Raw genomic sequence first — 21323 nt, 5'->3', positions numbered from 1 at the left:
GCAGTTGGAAAATAAGAAATACGCACCTAACAAACATCCTTCCCCAGTTGATACTCAGGCCACCTGCAACTCATTTCCCCTTCCACACACCTCTTCTTTCTCCTGCAAGTGCCCCATCTGTGTGGCACTATCTATCCCAGCGACAATATGTGACTGTATTAACCATTGCCATTCACCCCCTCTGCCACTTTGGTTTCTCCATGTGCCCTGGCAGTGAGCACCCACAGCGGGCCAGCCAGAGCCATGCTCGCTGGTCAGTTCCTGGGCTCTTCTTCTGCTCACCACAATGAGTTGGATGAGCTCAGGAGGAACCTGGACCCCAGCTGTCTGCCAGCCCTCTGGCTCATAGAAATGAGCTCCGTATCACAGGGGATAACCATGGCATATAATTCTTTTCATAAGCTGCTCAGCCTTCATTTATGAATTTTTTCAGTCTTTGGCCTGTGGTGTTTTACTGGGAGGGTGTTCGAGAACTTTTCTTCTTCGATGGCTCATTTCCATCCAGTTTACATCTACTTGTTATATTGATGTGTGTATATATGGTAGTTTAGATTAAATGGTTCTCATATGTTCCTAATATTTAGCTCATAGTGTATTTATGGAAAGAAGCTATATTCCTTCTCAGGCTTTATTTTACTAAGCTTAATGCATTGAGTGTCTTCCAGTCTCCCCTATAAGACAGACTTCTCTGTTCTCGTGGGGTTTTTTTTTTGTGTTTGTTTGAAATAAACTTGCTTTAGTAAGAATTTACTGTTAACTCACTTCAAGATGAGGTCCAAGTAATACATTAATAATCATACTAATACTTCTTTGTTTCTGTCCAAAATATCTTGGTTAAAATACACTAGGCTCCACTCTCATCCTTCCACAGCTGCATTAGAATGGCTTAGTTATCCTGCGATCAACTAATACTCAAAGTTTTTTCTCTCCTTCTGCCATTTAATTTGCTGAGTTCCAAGCTCAAGGCAGAAATTCCTGCTCCCAGCTCCAGAGAACTTGTTTTTTTCCAAATTTCATCCTTTTTCTATTACAGTGTGCTAGTAATAAATTCTTCTTGATCCACTTCGTATTGATTATGCCTTCCAGTTTTAGAGTGCTATCATATTTTGTTAACATCCTGCAGGTTTTTGTGCCAAAATCACTAATGAAAATATTAGTTCCAAGAACAGTTCTTGAAGATCTCAATAAGTCACCTTGTCCAAGTTTATTAAAACACAAGCAGTTGTGGGCCTGCTACTGTCTCTTAGCAACACTTACATATTTCCAAAAAGAGAGACTTGTTCTGAGTTACATTAGGTTTGTGGATGACTCCAGCATAACTAAGATTTTACCTCTAAAAGCATTTCCTTGAAATAACAAATAATAAAATGTTAGCAATGCAGTACATTTTTTTAGGCAGTTGAGATAGTATAACTATGCTGGAGCCATGAAGAATAACGTCGGTCACCAACCAAGAAGGTATTTGTAGCTGACATCTGCCATCCTCCTAAGTGTGTTTAGATCCTGCAATACTTAATCTTTTCACCATGAATCTCAAAACTTTCCCTGTTTTTCAACTCTGCTTAGTGCATGCAAGATGTACGTCAAGGATCATGAAAAATGACAGTGTTTTGATAGTTTCACTTGGGTTTGGATTTCAGTTTTCAGGTCAGTTGAAACTTTTAACTTAGCTTAAAATTCAAGGAGATGAGTTCAGCTGCTTGTCTGATCCCTTTGCAGTGTGAACCAGAATGCACAGTAAATGGAAGGGGTTTTGGCATAAGTCTTCACATTTTAAATGAGGGAGTGGTCATGCTACCTCCTGCTGAAATGAACTTTACAAAAACTGATCTGCATTATCTTGGGAGAGATGGAGTGGATGAAGCACACCGGTGCTTCTATCTTCTATCTGTATAAACAATAATTTTATGGAAGAATCAATAAATCATAAAAAAAAATTAGTGGTTATTTAGTTTTTATCAGAAAATCATTAATGTACTTCAGAGTATTAAAGACATCTGCCAGTCTAGCTAAATGGGTCTGTACTTAGAGACAAACCTAGCTCAAATCTGAAATGTTGTCTCGACTTTTAAAAATGCAGTAATATTCAAGCTAAAATACAGCGTAGCAGTCTTACCTTAGAAATTAAGAATACTTGGTAATCTGACATTCAAGAATTGATTTATTTCTGTGAGTACTGGCTTTTAGTATGAAGGTTGCCATATGTAGAAGACCAACAGAAGCATCAGGCCACACTTAAGTGCCATTTTGGCCTTACAAATAGAAACCTAACTGGTGCCCAGTCCTTGGGCACCCAGGGCAAGGTTTGGACAGTGGGAGCAGAGCCAGCACATGAGCGTGCTTTAAGCAGCAGCTCTGGGAACTGGCCAAAGCAGGCTGCCTTTGAAAAATGGACCTAGATACTTAAATGAGTGATAATTTAATAAAATCTGATGTCCCACAAAGTTGTTCATAACATGTTTTGAGGTCTCAGTCTTTGTTAGCTGTATCTTGCCTAAGAAGTCATGCAACCAGCTTAAGGATCGCACACCTCACCCCCTCTAGCGCCAGAAGGACAGCCTCAGAGACCACACGTTCCCTTCTGGAGCTTCCTGAGAAGCCAGGTTTCAAGTCTGTGGAAAAGTTTCCATCATGCTTAGCTTGACTTAAACAAAGTCCAATTCTATTTTTTAACAAAGCAGCTCTTCCAGCTGCTCACTGGAGTACCTATTCTTGTCCGTTTTGTTGCTGCAGTTGAAATAGTTTCAGCAATAGCTGTCTGTAATGTCTGCATCTCAGTTGGGAATTTACCCCCCTAGCACTGGGGAATAGTTCTTGGTGGGATCCTCAAGCACCTACCTTGGCTTCAGTGAAAGCTTGATGAAGCTGAGACACTCTAACAAAGCATTTCAGGCCCAGCTAAGCAGTCTTTCATTAGATATTTTTGTCTGATTCTTTTCCTGTGTTCACGCTTATGTCTGGATTCCCAGTGGCTGGTCTAGCTCAATGGTGTTTTAACTGTTACTCTTTGTTTGAATTGCAGTTACATCCAGAAGACTCAACTATGTCCGTGAGCTCACGCAGCACTAAAGATGGTCTCCATTCCAGGAACTGGGCCCCATAAGGTGAGTCCCTTATTATACGATCAAGATATATATCATCCCATATGGTTTTCTCGTACCATGCTGCTGGTAATCTGAATTTTTACACTAGATCACGAATTCCAAGAGCATGAGATAAACTGTATCCCTGCTTGTTCAATAACATGTTGAGATGTACCCAAAAGCTCTCAAAATAGACAAAATGAAGTGACATGCTTGCAGGTATAGAGTAAATCAATAGCAGAGCCAGGAAAACATCAGGTTAGGGAAAAGTGAGGGACTCCTTAACTCATTCAGCGTCCACCACTTGTCATGATCAAGCAGAACAGGCAAACTTTTCTGCCTGCAAATTCCTGCAAGGTCATGTGAGGGAGACATCCACTCAGTAAATTATGAGTTCATAGAATGATCAAGGAAGATAATCAACTGATTGTCCTACACAGTACATTTTGGTAGAGTCTGTGGAAAAGAAGAGTCTTTCCTCACCAGAACCAGTAGGTATTGGTGACGGTGCACAGACACTGAAGCATGGGAATGAAAGATCCTTGAAAGAAGGAAGAAAGAAAGCCATCTGCTTACAGGTAGGAGAGAAACTTTGGCACGTGGCTGTTATCTGGGGAAATATTTCACTGTAATCTCATCTAGGGCTACTTAAAAAATCTATAGATAGAAATGTCTGTGACTGCTTGGGCCTGCTGCATTTTGGCCCCCAAGCCAGAGGAGGAGGCGGCTCAGCAGTGCGGCCTCCGTGCATGCGATGCTCAGTGAGCCCAGCAGGGAAGGAGCTACTGGTAGAAGAGATAGTACCATGATTTTCCAGTTGGTAATTTGTAGGATAAGTGCCTTCAAAGGAATAGTTGTCCGTGGAGATCTACAGTTAAGCTAAGTACACGCATAAAGGCCAGGAACCAGGCTGCATACTTTTTTCAGCACCAAGATATCTCGATTTCATCACAGGACCTCTGTTTTATTTCTCCTCCGCTATTACTTTGCTACAGCAGTGAATGCAAATATGAAAATGAGAGGTTCCACTGCAACTTCAGTTATGAACAGCATATAGCGGTTAGTGTAATCATCTTATAAAGTCCAGTCAGCTGCTCATGGGCCTTTTCGTGATGTGGAAATTGGTCTGGGATCAGATCTACCTAAAGCTAGTGTCACAATGGCAACGCTTTCTCAACCTGAAAGGCTGCCTCTGAATCACTGATCTACACTGAAAGCTATTGATATCTTCAAGACAATGTTTTCTTTCTGTCCAGTATTTCATAAAATAAAAAGCTTAGCCTGGCATGTTAGAAATATAACGACTGCATTTTAGTTTAGACTCTGTGATTAAAGTTAATTGGATTCAGAAGAAGTTGTTTATACCAGTTAATTGCCCCAATACATAAAGGGAAACTTTACGTTCTGACTAAGGCAAACAATCGCAAATCTCATTGTCTGTAAAAATAAAGGCTATAACTTAACCACACCTAAACTGTGATTGCACAAGCAATCACAAAAAAACTCTCATGTTACCATTTTTAATATACTGTTGTCAAAAATGCTGTAATTAAAAAGGATTTGGCTCTTGTTTGGCAAAATAAATAAGACACGTACACAAAAAGACAAGAACAGGTAATAGCACTGTGTTTGCTCTTCCCTTCATCATACAGAGAAGCTTGTGCTTAGCTTAGAGCACTTTCTTGGAGCTCAGCCTTTAGGCTCAGACTTGCTGAAGGATGGGACAGATCAGCAAAGTCAGGGATCATTTACAGAGTCCTGAAACTTTACCATTAGCAACAGAGGATAAACACAAACATGAAAATAAAGTACATTCGACGCTGCCTTTTTAACTTGTTACAGAGCTGCTTCACATGTCAGACTTTCCAGAGGAAAGAGCTGTGCTAGATCAGCAAGTCTCCAAGACAGGGGCTCTGCAACTGTATATGGCTGTAGAAAGAAACTTGAGCCACAAGAGGCTCGAACACTAATACTTTGCAGCAGTGAATTAGCAGGAGCTAACTGAGCTTCTTTCTATGAATTAGTGCAACCAGAAACTCGAGTCTGATTTGAGAGGAAGCTGAGCTGCGTGCCCGGGGTGCCCCTTCCCTCCTCATCCCTCTCAGCCCCGCAGCTCTGCGCAGCGCTAAACCCAAACCTGATTGGGGACCGCGACCTCTTGGCAAAGGGCTGAAATACATTTGAAAAGTAAGAGCTCGGAAGGGGATGGCTTGGTTTCTGCACAAGCCATGGGCTGTTTAGACACATAATTAATGTAGGCTTGTGCTTATGGAAACTTGGCCTTTCTGCTTGGGATGTTTTTGGCTGAGGGTATGTTCTTGCTGCTTCTTTTTTTTTTTTTTTTTAAGGAAGGAATGGCTTGTTATTTATTACTGAGTGAAACAGCAAGCGCTATTAATATTATAGTGCTGACAGAGAAGGCATTTTCCCAGTTTGCTGTTCTTTTTCTCTTTCCCTTGAAATGCTTGTTCTCTTTCCATAAACAGATGCAAACAGACCGAATGCTTCCTGCAAAATAAGGCAGCAAGTACAAAGTGGCAATAGCAGGGCTACCTTGTGGGCAAAAAGACACATCCTATTGTATGTCTTGACACATCAAAGCAAAAAAAAAAAAAAAAAAAAAAATTGCACAGACAAGAAATTTCTGTGCAAAGGATTTTGTCTGCGCACAGTTTTAGGCAGTGTTACACCCTATAGAGAGGGCACGAATTCAGAGGTGAAGGGATGAACTGGAAAGGTTTTTGACTCCTGCGTCCCCAGCTGTACTATGTAGTGCTGGTTTGGAGCTCTGAGTCTCGGAGCTGCAAAGCCCTTCTGTGAACATCAGCCTCAGCGGTGCTGCCCTGCCCTGGGAGCGCTTGCTCTGCGGGACATGGGGCTGCTGTCTGGGGGCCTGAACAGGGCAAAGTCTGCACAAACCAAAAATTGCTGTAATTTTTCAAGCTTAAGAAAAAAAAAAAAAATCAGAGTTTGGGGACGTATATCTCTGAAGACTCTTTTAGCCAAAAGTCTGAAATTCGGGAAGCGAGCCCTGCCCCGAGCACACCAAACAATGCATACCACATTTCAGGGCAAATTGAGTTCAAGCCCCTTAAAAGCAAAAATGCTTTGTAATCCCTGACTGGCAGAGCTGCCACAGCTGGGAAAACCGAACATGAGCATTTCTCACTGCTATGAGAAGAACGATATTATCTCAACCCGGTATTTTTCATTGATTTTTGTGCTGAACATCTCCTGAAGCTCTGCCTTGCCTCACCGATGCTTTTGACGTAGGATTTTGTTGGCCAGTTTTTTTTCCTGATATGAAGAAAATGACAAATATTCTTTATTCCTTCAGTTTATCCCTTCTTGTTATGCCAGGAGCACTGTGAAACTGTTGGAAGCTACCTAGAATTGGGCAAATACAAGTATGATAGTAGCTGCCAAAAAAAAAAAAAAAAAAAAGCAAGACTGCTGCAGAAAAACCCTGCCATTACTGTAAGCCTGAGAGTCTATAATGAATTATATTATGCAACCAGAGCTCTACAGCTCTATTTCCTGGTTGCATGGGCGTGAAGCCACAGTATAGTCATTCAAAACGTTGATCAGAGGCAAGAGCTGTAAGAAAGAATTGTTCAAGGAAATGTAATATTTCGGGCTAAGCCCACGCAGATAAAGAAAGGTAAAGAAAAGTAGCAGTTCCTTAAAATTAAAAATTAAAAAAAAAAAATAGAAGAAGTCTTCATATTTCTTAGGCTTGAAAAAAAGTAAAGGTTTCCCACGTCTATTTAAAAAGGAGTTTGGTTAGATCTAACGATTTACTGAATGTGTTCTTCTGGGCAGAGACTGCCATTTTTTGTTTGTCCAGAACTTAATGCTGCAGGGGGTTATTCACAAGCAGAGCCTGCTGTGAAAAGTAAATTAGAAACGACACCAGGAGATAGCAAGAATTTTAACCAGCAGCCCCACAGAACATCTGCCTATTTCTCGCATTTCACGTGCCCGGCACTTCAGCGCGCCCCTTATGTTATTATATTCATAATGGTTGGTGAATCTCATTTTTCCTGCACACAGGCAGAAAGTACTGGGGAAATAATAGTGCCCGGCCTCTTCTGCAGCGTGTTGGAAAAGCATATGTGCCTGTTTTCAGAAGCAGTCCCAGCCCTTTTCCAGAGCCAGCCTGAAGCGCTAGGAGAGATGGTTTTCCAGTTGCTAACTGCTGGAGCTGTTGTTAACAATTGCTTTGTTCCTCTCAGGTGTTCGGTTTTAAAGAGCTTACAAGTCAAAAGCTCTGGGGTTTCGGCTGAAAGCGTTTTGGGGGTTTCAGGTTTTCAGTAGCATGGTGCTGGCCCAATGAGTTATGTGGCAATTTCATATTCCGCTAGGTTCCGTGGAAGATTTCTGTGAATGCTTGAAATGTACCAGACTGATTTCCTTAGTCTGCTCTCAGCGCGTGCTCTCCATACAGGCAGCCCGGGCTTTTATCACCTCATCACTGCTCTTAGTTCCTTGGTAACAGCTGGCGATAAAGGAAATCTCCATCCAGGCTAAAGTTCCCATGCTCCGTCACACACAGACTGCTCTGATTTTTCCTCCCATAGCAGCTGTGATTAAAACAATGAACAGATGGAAGACAAAGTGCGTAACCTTGCCCTTGCTATCATCCCCACAGGGTGTTTCCAGAGGATGCTTTAAGCAATTCCAGGCTAGGTTGTGCTTTATGTTGCTGTGGATTGGGACATAACCTTGCTGTAAGTTTGCAAAGGCATTTCTGGTTGTATTCGTGTAAGCATGGCTGGGGGCTGGTGCAGCTGCAGGAGCTAGCTGTAAAGCAGCTGTCTCACTGTTTGCTTGCAGCAGTACAGAACAGTCTGCAATCTGCAGTGTCATGGGTGAAGCTAGGCAAACACTTGGATGTTTATCTTGACCTGCAATATGTCCACAAACAGCTGTTATCAGCGCACAGATAAAGCGTGGCTAGAAGCTGTGCCTCTATATTGCAGCCCAGGACATTCTGACGGCTGGTGGTAATCCCAAAGGTTTCCCCAGCACAGAGCCTCAATCTCTCACTTATCAGCTAATGGCACTCAGCCTCCAAGGTTATCATTCTGATAACGCCACGAGGACTGGGATTTCTACCTTCAGCAGGCAATTAGGCAGAAGGGCATGTCTCACTGAACTCTTGATGGCAGTATTTTTTTTTCTTTAAGCTGCTGCGCTTCTTTCCTGGCATCTCCCAGTTCCCAGAAATCGCTGAGTTCATGCCACCGTGTCCATCTTTTCCAAATGCAATGAGACATTTCATTTCGGAGAGCACTCAGGATCACAGAGAGATCCACCCTGTTTACAGACTATAAAAGTAACTTCAAGACAGCTTGCCACTGCTGTCTAGGAAGAGCAAGTGTCCAAGAACAATACAGCAGGAATGGGATGATTAGATCTTCGTTAGCTCATATCCTAGAAGAGTCAGGCTGTTGATGTGCAGTGGCACCTAAACAATGAGATCCACAGAACTGAGATCCTTTCTTTTCCTACAGGCATATGCTTAGCTGTCCCAGAGCAAATCTTGTCATTAAGGAGAATTACAAGGCAGCAATTTGAGGAAAGCAAGTGAGAGGATTTCCATTCTGGAGCAACATCTGCATGTTCACTGTAGTTCAGGGAAAACAAGACCTAGCAATTCAGAGAATAAAATGAAAGACTGTAAAAATAACCAATCTCATCCCACTCTTGACAGAGAGCCACTGTTTTTCCGTGGATAAAAGCAAAGGGGAAGCGGGAAAGAATAACCATTCTGCTTATTTCATAGGATCGTGGAATCATTTGGGGTGGAAGGGACCCTTACAGGTCATCTAGTCTGACTCCTCTGAGATGACCAGGGACACCTACAGCTCGATTAGGCACTCAGAGCCCTGTCCGGCCTGACCTTGAATGTCTCCAGGATCGGGGCTTCCACCGCCTCCCTGGGCAACCTGTGCCAGTGCCTCACCACCCTTATTATTTCTTGTTATTTCTGAGTGGTCTCTAGCAGCAAACCTTATCTACATGTGTTCTGGCACTAGATTCGTGCTGAGCGGAATTTCAGCACTGAACCCCCCCTGCCAGGGACCACGTGTGGCAGAACGGACTTTCTGGGCTGTGTTTTGATGTCCAGTGCCTTCTTTACATCTGTCTTTAGTAGTCAGACCGGTTATCCTCAGGGTACTCATCATCCTGAGCTGGAAGTCTAGGATGGGGAGCAGAATAAAACCCCCACGATTCATATGGAAACAGTTAAAGGCCTGCTTGCTACTTCACCTAGACTGCCACAGGTTCTTGGAGCCACATGGGATCCACCCAAGGGTGCTGAGGGAGCTGGAAGAGATGATTGCCAAGCCAGTTTCCACCATCTATCTATCTTGGTCAACCGGAGGAAGTTGAAAAATGCAATAAGGTAAAAGATGTGCTGTTACCTGTGTTCCGCAAGGGATGAGCCAGAACAAAAGGATGTGTCAGCGACTGCTTATCAAGTAGTCTTAAAGCCCCTGAATCTAAGAATTTTCTGCTTTCAGTGCTTCTCTGCATATGAAGGTGTTCTCTCAAGGAGATAAGTGGCCTCATAAACACCAAGAGCAGGCCAAATTTCTGTGATAAACATCCCAAACTGTGCAGCTGGCCAAGTTAGGTATTGATGGCAAAATGAAAGATGATTCCAGGGTATAAAATATCGTGAGAACTACCCTCAGTCTGATCAAAGAAGATGTTCTAAAACTGCATTTAAAAACAGAGCAAGTGCCCGCCATTTGTCAGGCTGCCCCCCTCCCTGCACTAAACAGAGGCCGTGTGGGTCACTGAGCTGAGCCCAAGCACTGCTGGGATCTGACACAGCAGCAGCGATGAGAAATGGGGAGGGAGGGAAAAGAGGCATTGCTTTTCCTACCTGTACCTGCTATTGATTCTGTGTGTCTGTATGAGCGTTAAGGTTTTTATACTTGGCCGAAGTACAGCGAGAACAAACCAGGCAAGCAGCTGAACAAACCCTTGGCATTTCTGACCTTTGCCTGCATGGGAGCATCCAAGATTGCATCCAAGTGTGCCTTGGGATCCAGCAAAGCTTTCAAGAAAGGCTTGACACTTCCTTTTTCATGTCTGAGTACCGCAAGTAGCAGCGATGTTGGATACTGTGGGTTTTTTTTACTAGACCGTGTTTCCAAAAAGCAATGTTTTAATCTTGTTAAATAGCTGTCAGCCTCAGAAATTGTTCAGAATTTGAACTACTGATCTTTCACATGCATTTTTGCTGACATAAAATATTTAGTTAACACTCACTGCTAAACGAATGAAAAAAAAAAACACTTGCCTGACATATATTCTCTTTGATCATTACTGATTTGCAAGCATCTCTGTCCATACTTGTCTTTATCGTCTTCCTAGTCATGGTAAGAAAATGTTGTTTCCACATTTTTTCTGGCTTATACTTGTTTATATTGTGCTCTAGTACAGTCAGCTTCCAGCGTAACTTGTGGCTAAGATAGAAAAGACGCAGTGGCAAAAAGAAATTTCTGTGATCGTTTTGTGGGTTACCCTTAAATGGACTGGTACAGTTTCAGAAGTATAAAGCATTTTTTTAGTAGGGAGGAGAGAAATGGCTGAGATGCCTGGAAGGGACATATGCTCAACGCTTTTTCCAGACCTCCTCCCAGCAGATTGCTTGTGGTGCTGGCTCACCTGGGTGATTTGCTGGTGGGGATGGTCACACAAAAAACATCTGCTACCTAAGGACTCAGCATATGCTTCACTTTTTGAACATAACTAGCGCTGCCAAGTTTAGTGGGACACAGCTAAAAACCCACAGGGAGGTGATATTTCGCTTTCTTTTGTCCTCAAGCGCAGTCGGAAAAGCAGGCCTATTTTTTCTCCTGAAGAATCTACAGGAATTATCATGTCAGAATGGGCTCCACCACCTCAGTGCATGTGGAGATCAGCACTGTTTTAGCCAGGTACATAAAATACGTAAACACACAGATAGTTGTAGTGATGAGAACATTTAGAAGAGACCCTCAGAAGTGGGAATGTGTCCTGACTTGTGTCCGTGTCGGTCCATGAGCCACTGAGAGGTAACTGAAAAGGGCATTCTCGCACAGCAACCTGCACAGATGAAGTACTGGTGTTTCCAAAGCCAGAACATGTTGTCTCTTTGGTCTCAACGTGGCCGAGACATAATCTTAACTACTTCTAGTATTTTTGATGGGCACTGCTTGTTCTTGAGCAAACATTCAGAATTCTTATTGTATTAAATGGATTATTGATTTCTTCAAATATATATATATATATATATTACCACTATGCTCACCATGCCCAAATACCGCTCGTTCCTCTCAAACCAGCATGCTGCCCAAAGTTTTCCTTCCCAAACAGGCAAGGCACGATGCGCAGCTCCAATCTCACGTTGCTTGTCATGTTCTCCTCTGCTGCCCTCCTTGTTAGAGGCCCAGCAGTCCTTTGCTGTTTTTCACTGTTGTGACTGATTAAAGGTGATGAGCGCTGATAAACTCTCGGCTTGGTTTTGTTACAGTGAAACGTGTGCTAGCTGATCTCAAACAATCTGCTTGCTTACGGCTGCGAATGAAGAACAACATGCTTTCAGATCCAACACAAACCATGGTGTGCACCAACTCTCTCAAGACTCACCTGCAAGACCCAGAGCCTCGAACTTGGCAGTGGAGCCTCCTGTCAACATCTGGTCCAAGCCAGGAGAGGAGGTAGGACTGTGTTTCCTGTGCCTGTGCTGTGTCACTAACTCCACAGCTGCTGACGCTGAACGTAGTGCTCTTAAGTGCGAATATGGGGAAACCACTGAGATCTCCTATTATTTTCATGAAGTGTATAAGATATCATCATCGTTCTGAGTTCTTAAAGTCCTATTTTCTTATTATCCATAATCAAAGTATTAGTGTATTCCATTAACTTTTATATAGTAGCTTCAACAAGCGTGAGGTGGTTTTATTTGTACAGTCATAATCCACAAACCTGTCTGCTTCTGACAGATCCAGGGAATACGATGACAGAGTATTCCGTGTAATTCCAGAGAATGATAGACACCTTTTCATTTGCTAGCACGTTCCGCTTCCAACATACTTAATTCTGTAACATCTGGATAAAAAAGATGTTTGCTAACCAATGATGTAACTTGGAAAAGTTATGATGTCTGGATGGGATTCCTCTTGTATTACTATATGTAACTGACTATGCATGCAGTTACTTAAAGTAGCAGATTTCTATATTTAATGAAGAGATGAAAATGGAAGTTTTGCAAGGAAAACAACAGAGCAGTAAGTAGGGCATCAGAGCATACAATTTAGTCTCCAAATTAGGCCAAATTTGCCTTTTTTTTTTCCTTTATTACTACAGTTCTATGCATAAGGCAAGGAAGTGTTTTGGTTGCGTTAGTTAAGAAAATGCTATGATCACGTAGCTGTTCTTAATCAAATCATATGGCTAATTGTCTGAACATTTGATAACCAAAACCATTTGCAAATGCCAGCACCTTCACACACCTCAGCAGAAATGAAATGGCTGAAAATTTGCTTCAGAAGTGTTCTTTGCTGTGATAATTTTTCTCATGCTGCAGCTTTGTCACAAGTTCTAACCATCACGTATCAACAACTAATGCCAATAGGTGGTGGTGAAAAAGAATAAGCCACAATGTGATCAAGATCAAGTCTGTCATTGTAAATTAACACAATGAACAATTGAGGAATTATTAGTCATAACTGGGAATGCATAGCGTTTCTGGAAATTCATGTTTCGAGTAACAAGTAGTGGTTCCCGTATTATTTGTTGTGTTGATTCCCAGACGTCTGACAAACCAAAAAAGGAAAAGAGAAAAGGCTACTTTCCGCAAGGAATTTGCAAGTAAGCCAAGGGCAAGCAAGCAGATACAAAATAAAATATTTCCAGGATTCATTTTTGACTCTGTCCCATTGAAGACACGGGTGAAGTTCTCATCACCTTCAGCAAGAATTAGAGAAAATATTTCTAGAAAATACAGTCCTCAATATTTCTGAGCTCCTTAGTTACTGAGGTCATTTTCTCCATTTTTGCTGAGGCAGCTTTGGAGTCCTTATCCTTTTTTTGTCTATATAGTAAAAGAAACAGCGGCAAATGTCCAGATAACATGCTCAGAGGTATGCTCACATTTTTTATAATGATCCCTTTTAGAAAAAAAAAAAAAAAGAAGGGAAATAATGCTGACAAATGAAATAAGACAAACAGATTCTCTGAAGTGCAATTAATGAGATTTAAATGACTTCCACAGGACTGGTGGCCTTAGATAGAGCCTAAAAATGGTAGAACCTACATGGTTTACTGACTCAAATCTTTGCTGCTGTTCCAAGCATTTTTACTTGTAGTAAACTACCCCTTCATCAAATTCATATTCCAAGAGGTTAAGAAAACACGTGATGGGCCTTCCCTTGCCATTTTCTTAGGTGCAGGCTTTCTACAAAAAGGGAGTGTATTAAGTGCAGTTCCATCCTGTTACAGGAGCAAAACCAGCAAAATACATTTTAAGAAGGCAGAGTAAGTAGAGAATTAACAATTTAGCAGTTTTGAAACCAAGAGTGAAATCTCACCTCCCACTGGCCGGAACGCTAGGGCCTGGAACATATTTGGGGGTTATGGCTAGTATATCATAACATACAAGGGGGAGCCAGAAAGGGGAATGCGCGTTGCCTTTTTTTCTAAGCAGTATGCATGCCTCTGAATGTGCCTGCCTTAAGTATTTGGGAAAACGTGGTGCAAGATTATCGTAGAGGTGTTTTCCCAACCTTCATGATTCTATGTTTCTAAGAGGCCACACACTCCTGCTGTTCCTCTCCGTTCCGTGCCTAATTCTGCAGATCCTTCCTCCCATTACATGGGAGGGGAAAGAGAGGCAACCCGTGTTTCAGACACACTCCTTCTGCTCCAAAAGCTGCTTTCCCAGAGCAAGCAGAGCACATTGCAGCCCTCCAGTGTTACTGTCTTAATCATCACTTCAAACAGTTGTCCCGGCAATTGGTTTGGTTTGGTTGAACCTTCTTAAAAGTCCACAAAGCTTTTTAAACACCTCCAAATCTGCCCGCTGTAAAGCATTAATTTCCATTCCATTAATTCAGTGGGGCTACAGCACCAAAAGGGACTGATCTGTGAGACTAAAAGTGGTGTTCAGTCTGAATGCCTGCAGCAGGGCCAAGGTTTTCTCATCCTGGGGCAACTGGGCTGGAAGAGACTTAATATTTCCTAAACCTTAGTGAACGCACAAACTTGATTTAATCCAGCTTCTTTCCATTAAAACTAATCATATGTCTTTCTTCTTGACCATAAACCTGGAAGTAGGCACACAGCATTCCTGCAGGGCTGTGCACTTTGTTTTGAGGTGGGTCTCAGCAAATAACAGTGCTGGGGTAAGATTTATCAGGGTGCCTCATGTCTCCCCTGCAGAAGGGCTCATAAGGCCACAAGTCATCTCAAATGCCAGGTCCTAAGCCACGCTGTTCTACATAAAAGTCATAAATTGTAGGAGGAGGTACAAATTCCCTATCAATATTCTGCACAGACCTCAGGCATAGGGAGAATAACGCAGTGTTAGGACTGCTGAATGAGCGCTCTGTGTGCACTAAGTCATTAAAAACCTGTGGAACAGTCAACCATGACTGCACAAAAATAAATACAGAGCTGGCCGTAAATAGTATCCCTTCACCTGCTTCTTCAAGTAGAATTTTATAAGAATGTTTGCTAAAGGGAATGATTTTTTTTTTTTTTTAACAAGGAGATTTTGGTATATTTCAATTGAAACCATATGCTTGGTCTTAGGCTGCTCGAATACAAAGTGAGTCTAGTTTTAAATTTAATACACTGTTAAAAACACCTAAATAAAAATCTGAGCGAATGTGCTAGGATACAAAATGGACATTTTCCAACTTCTTAAAACCAGATCTGGGAATACGAGTGAAATTTACTATGGAAGCTACGTTTTGTTTTATTCTTTATTTGCCACATTGGGAAGGGTATGGGAGAGGAGATTATACCAGTCAAATCCTACGTTCATTCATCATTTCCTGTCTCTCAGGTATATCTGAAGAAAAGATAGTACCATAAATGTTTCTGTTTGATCTGCAGCAGGACAGATCAAACTCACCACCAGGGACTTAAAAGAATTGGCGAGAAGAGGAAGCCTGATGACTAATCAATATCAAATTTGTCAGGATCTAACCATTATTCAGGAGTTACTCCCGATCTTGATAAGGCTGTGTGTGTGAATCAGAAAATGCCACCCTCCTGAAGGTGGCAAAACTTGAAATTACAGAGTGTGAAATCTGCTCGAATTGACAGGGAACTGACCTAGAAATCAGGACTGGCGAAATTCAGCTTTCTGAAAACTTAGCTATCTGTTCTGAGATCCTAGATCAAATGAATGAATTTGATCACGGGACTGCAAATCCTCAGCAACTGTATCAATGGATTAATCCCGTTTGAAACTACATCAGCATTTCCCCACTGGACTCCCTCAGATTTCTTCCAAAGCTTTTATTCAGATTAGTGTCCAAGCCTGCTGGAGCAGAACATGGCAGGTCTTGAGCTTTTCCTATTTTGTGAGGGAGAGAGAAAAGGAAGAAGTATTTCTTTAAATCCTAAAAGGTACTTAATTTTTTCTCCTGACAGGTTAGAAACAAGAATATAGTATCATGACTAATGAGCGAACTATGTTTCTGTAACATTTGCAAAGTATGTACAATACACATACAGCTTTTTCACTTTCACATTCAGCATAAAAAATAACACAGAGAGGAATGAAAACCAAGTCAACGTTTTAACAGCATGACACGCTGACTCGGTAACAAACCACATTTACGGTACTGGGAAAACTTCTCCGTGTTCTGGCCAACAATGATGCTTCCAAACTGTTTTCATTTCCACTGAGGAAGTGTTATTATTTCCACTTCAGGAACCTTACTGAAGAAATAGCAGAGATATCCCTTTTGGGGTTTGGAGTTTTTCAACAGCAGAAGAAAACTGCGCTAGTATGATACCAATAGATTTTGACTCCATTTCTCTTTTAATCCCTTCCCACGAGGTATCCAGATGCAGCACTTTTCAAAAATAACCCGAATACATCCACAGTTCTCTGCTTTAACCAAAGTATATCTATATACTGTAGAGGCAGGATGCGTAAAACATTTTTCTCTGCATTTTTTCTGCCAGCGTTGAACTCATTTTATTACTGTCTAAAGTTGAGGCAGATTTGGTACTGATTGCGTATTCTTTTGAGATAAGCAGCCTGGCAGACCCTTTTTATTTGCTGTATTCGCATTCGGCCTCAAACCAAACGCTGCTCATAAATACTCGTGTTTTTTAGCTCAATTTATTGCTTATCCAAGTGGGGCTCAGAAGGCTGTGCGCCCAGTCGTAACTGTGGTTTAACCTGAAATACCGTAGAATCATAGAGGTTGGAGAAGACCACGAAGATCACCAAGCCCAACCCCAAACCATTCCCAATGACCGTGTCCCTCAGTGCCACATCCCCACAGTTCTTGAACACCTTCAAGGATGGTGACTCCACCACCTCCCTGGGCAGCCTGTGCCAATACATGAAGAAACAACAGGTTATCAAAATTGGTCAGCTTATAAGTTAGCGAAAGAGTTGTTTTCTTTACGTAGTCGTAGGTGAGAAATCTCCTGTTCAGCTTCCCAACTTCGAATGAAGTTTACTTTTGAAGATTTCAGCGTAGTCACATGCTGGTATTGGAACATTCAGCACAGCTTATGCTTCAGCATATTCATGCTTAGTTTGTGTTGAATTCCAAATTTATACTGAATGAAGTGTTTTATAAAAGATATATTTTACAAGTCTAATCTTTTCTGCAGATTTTCTAGTCATACTCTTGTGGCAACGTTCCTAATATTCCTATGAAAAACTGACATTATTCTGACATGTATCCCCAGCTCGTATCCCTCAGCTGATAGTGATAAATCTTCATGAGCAGAATGAAATAGTGATGACTGCTGTAGCTGCTGCACAGCCAAGAGGTAAGAACCAATATTTTTAGTCACATGTTTAAGTTGTCAGGCATTCACTCGGTCCGGCAATATTTTCAACATCTCCTTTTGTAAGTGACTAGTGAAGTTGCTGTGTATTTATAAACCAGCCAACTATTAATAAATCAAACAAAATTATATACTTTTCACTTCAGCAAAGCATACGTATGGAGCACAAATTAGTAAACTTCGAATAGGGCATTATTCATGCTAAAAACAATTACTACTTAGTTTTGCAACAGCTGGATATTGCCAGACTGCTGAAAATTATTAAAAATGTTGTGTCACAATAATATTGTTCTGCGTGCTTAACGTGTAGATAAAATGTCTAAGTATAGAGCCTATTCTTGATTTTGCCTTTTGTAACTTTGACCCAAATCTACAGCTCCTAAAATCAGTTTTCCCAGTATTTCTGTTAGCATCTTATTCATCCAAACATTCACCAGGCATGATTCGCAGGTTCCATCCTGACAAGTTGTCATTGCTCCTAATTACATTTTTACAGTAACTCTGGGGTAAATTAAACAAACAACCAAAAAAAACCTTTATCTAGGTGATGCATAGAACATGCAAGAGCACTAGTGGTAACTGACGAAGAACATGAGTAGTGGGGGATAAATACATCAGCTTTTATTGACACCTAACTTGATGCCATTTGAGCATTTGGTACTACACCCTACAATTAGACATTACACTCACATACTTGTTAGTCTCATGTTTAAACAAGGTATCTTTTATACAAAGCTATCTAACAGTTCACAGCAGGAAAACAGAAGGCAGCAGTCAGCAAGCAGCATTTATACCCTAAAGCCTGTGGGGCCTTTAGGACCATATAACGTATACCTGTTCTCTAAATTACTGACCACTTACATCCAAAACATTCTGATGCTGCAAAGTTTACTGTGATCTGTAACAGAAATAGCAAGCTGAAAACCGAAAATAAAGCACTGCTTGCAGAAAAAGATTATGCCTGCATTACCCAGCCTTGAGCGTGGCACTACATATTTGCCATCAGTTCACTGGCAATTTGTGGAGCCTGTTTTTGGTGCTGTTGCGTTAACGGGAGAACTTTTTAAGCAGGATAAACGCTGCTGTTCGTCACATTATTATAAACCTAATGCTGTTCAGTGGAAAAACAATGGCTTTAGCAGTGCTGAGTGCATCATGCCAAGTATTTGTAAAAAGACAGTATCAGTATCCTTCTTTATTTGTTTCCAATGCTTTTTCCTCGTTTTATGCAAAAGGAATTTTTATACTCTCGAGCAGACGCATCGGGTAAAATACTGTTGCCGTGCAATCACTGGGACTGTTGACAATGCCAGGAACCCCAAGAATGCCTTCATGGGATCATGCCACAAGGAACAGCTGTTTCCTGGCTGTGTCCCAAAAACTTGGCAGATCCCTGACCTCATAGAACTACCCCTAAGGGTTCCTAGTAGAAAGCCTAACATTCAGCATAAAACTGCCCTCTCCCTCCGGCTTCTCTCCACTCTGTATTTCTTGTATTCCAGAAAAAAATCCCTTCTGTCCTCCTTCTGTTTTACTGCCTTCTGTGCCTCACACATAATACCAGAACCTGCTTTTAAGAGCTCTGCACTGACTCTGATTTTTATGTTGTTTTTTCAGACATTGCTCTAGTGCTGCTGCTGACGTTGGCTATGATGAAAATATCTGATGCTTCAGCTCTGGTCTTGGTACATAAAGGTAAATGTGACTTTCAGTATCTTTCAAAAAAAAAAAACAACAACAAACCTGATTTTCACTTGTATACACAACATTTTATGAACAGATTGAAAGAATTCGTATCAGATTGTCTCAATGTATTCTTAAGACAACTGATTCTTAAAGGTGATTTTGGAGTGATGATGGCCACTTTTACAGAGTATTGCTCTGTCAGCTTAAGCCTGTATCTTTTCCCTTGCTTGTTGATTACTTTACCAATGTTCTCAGTAAAAAATTGGGATTCTGTCACAGTGTAATACTGATCCGTATAGGTATTGCCTTAAATCAGGCTCTCGCACATCCTTCAGCAAGCCCCAGTAATGGCAGGGAGCAGCAGACACCTCTTGGTCTCTTAATATATGAGGAGAGAGAGAAAAAGAATTTGCTAAGGCTGAAGTTTTCACCTACCATGGCACTGGGGAGCAGAACCGTGCTGACAAAGCTGGAGCTGAGAGATTTACAGTGCGGTCCTTCCGTGGAGGGACCTCAAGAGGGGAGCCCACCACAATGCAGTGCCAGCCAAACCAGTCAGTTGGCAGCCATCAGGAAACCTGTGCAGACACAGTGCTGTGGCTGGCACAGAGTGGGGAACCAAGTAAAATATTGGGTGAAACAAGAGTGTCTTGGGAAAAAAATGGTTTGAAAGAGCCTCTGTTGGCAAACACGGACTGAGGACAAATGCCAAGCAAGCTCAGCTGGAGAAGCCTTAAACCTTTCATAGAAAGCTAAAGCACAAAAGCTTAGACTAATCCAACCTATTTATATTAGTGTTTTCTGAGCTTAATTACAAATTTAAAATGTTTCCAAATGTGTGGAGTGTTTGTGTTTGGGTAGCTGGTCTGGCTTGGGCTTCAGCAGAGCATAGGAAGCTGCTTGGACTGCACAGAAACCGTGCACCTCCAGGTGAATGGACGCATGGCCTCAGTGGACCTGGGGCTTGGGAGCATGCTCAAGAGCAGTGATGGGGTCAGCTCCCACTCTGCTGTCTCTGATGGTTTCATTTGGTTTCATTTTAGCTCTTTTTTCTCAGTGTTTGTTAGTTGTATAAAGTTCTGTGCTTGCCTAAACGCTCTCAAGTCACTACGTGGGACAGTGATAGTGTAGGTTATCATTAAGGCTGTGTTCACTGTGAGGACTTGCACCCTCAGCAACTTTTCAGATGACACCAAACTGAGTGGTGCAGCTGACACAACAGAAGGGACAGATGCCATCCAGAGGGAGCTGGACATGCTCGAAAAGTGGGCACATGGGAACATAATGAGGTTCAACAAGGCCAAGTGCAAGGTGTTGCACTCGGATTGAGGCAAACCCAGATATGAGTACAGAATGGGAGAAGAACTCCTTGAGAATAGCCCTGCAGGGAAGCACTCGAGGATCTTGACGGACAAAAAGCTGGACGTGAGCCTGCAGCGTGCTCTTGCAGCCCGTGAGGCCAGCAGTGTCCTGGGCTGCATCAAGAGAGGTGTGGCCAGCAAGGGAGAGGGAGGGGATTGTCCCCCCTCTGCTCTGCTCTTGTGAGGTCCCATTTGGAGTACTGTGTCCAGGCCTGGGGTCCTCAGTACAGGAAGGATGCGGAGCTGTTGGAGTGGGTCCAGAGGAGTGCCATGACAGTGACCAACGAGCTGGAGCACCTCTTCTATGAAGAAAGGTTGAAGGAATTGGGCTTGTTCAGCTTGGAGAAGAGCAGGCTCCGGAGAGACCTCATTGTCATCTTCCAATACTTGAAGGGATCTTAGGAGCAGGAAGGGGACCGACTTTTTACACAGTCTGATAGCGATAGGACAATGGGGAATGGCTTTAAACTAAAAGAGAGGAGTTTTATGTTAGATGTTAGGAAGAAATTCTTTACTCAGAGGGTGGTGAGGCCCTGGCATGGGCTGCCCATAGAGGTTGTGGATGCCCCATCCCTATAGGTGTTCAAGGCCAGGTTGGATGGGTCCCCGGGCAGCCTGATCTGGTGGTGAGCAGCAACCCTGCCCAAGGCAGGGGTGTTGGAACTAGATGCTCTTTAAGGTCACTTCCAACATAAGCCATTCTATGATCCTGTGACTTTTCTTGAGTACGCCGTATTCTGTCCTAAAGGGCCTTTCCTTGTCCTTAAGCCCATTGCCTACGGGATTGGTGCGATCTTGGTGGGCTGCTTCCATAGAAGAGGATGCGAGCGGACCCGGTGACTATTACTTCTTGTGATCTCCCCTCGGTTTGCAACCCGGCCCACGGCAGGGGGCAGGGGATCGGATCGAGATGATCTTTGAGGGCCCTTCCAACCCAAACCCCTCTGCGATTCCACGGCTCAACAGTTCGAAAATGGCCAAGCCAGACCGCTACTCGCTATTGCGCCAGGTTCAGCCCTGCTGCAATCCAGCTGCTGGATGCACGCGGAACGGTTTCACGAAACGCTTCGAAATTCACAGAGCGCGGCGGGACGCACCGCATCCGCTCTTTCCAAAGCACGCACAGCTGAGGCTCTCTCGCAGAACG

The 21323-nt window shown here is 42.6% G+C and overlaps 1 protein-coding gene across 3 annotated transcripts in view; it reads left to right on the top strand.

Annotated features, from left to right (window-relative positions):
* ANO3 (anoctamin 3) overlaps positions 1–21323 on the top strand; it is a 274762-nt gene that overhangs the window by 244228 nt on the left and 9211 nt on the right. For all 3 annotated transcript variants that reach the window (XR_002440329.1, XR_002440328.1, XR_002440327.1), the window contains 4 exons: positions 3023–3104; positions 11617–11803; positions 17028–17111; positions 18747–18824. The gene's annotated coding sequence lies outside the window, so the exon portion shown is untranslated. The remainder of the gene's footprint in view (positions 1–3022; positions 3105–11616; positions 11804–17027; positions 17112–18746; positions 18825–21323) is intronic.

Source organism: Numida meleagris, chromosome 6 (assembly GCF_002078875.1).
Source record: "Numida meleagris isolate 19003 breed g44 Domestic line chromosome 6, NumMel1.0, whole genome shotgun sequence".
Lineage (NCBI taxonomy): Eukaryota > Metazoa > Chordata > Aves > Galliformes > Numididae > Numida > Numida meleagris.
This window is presented reverse-complemented; position numbering and strand designations above follow the sequence as displayed.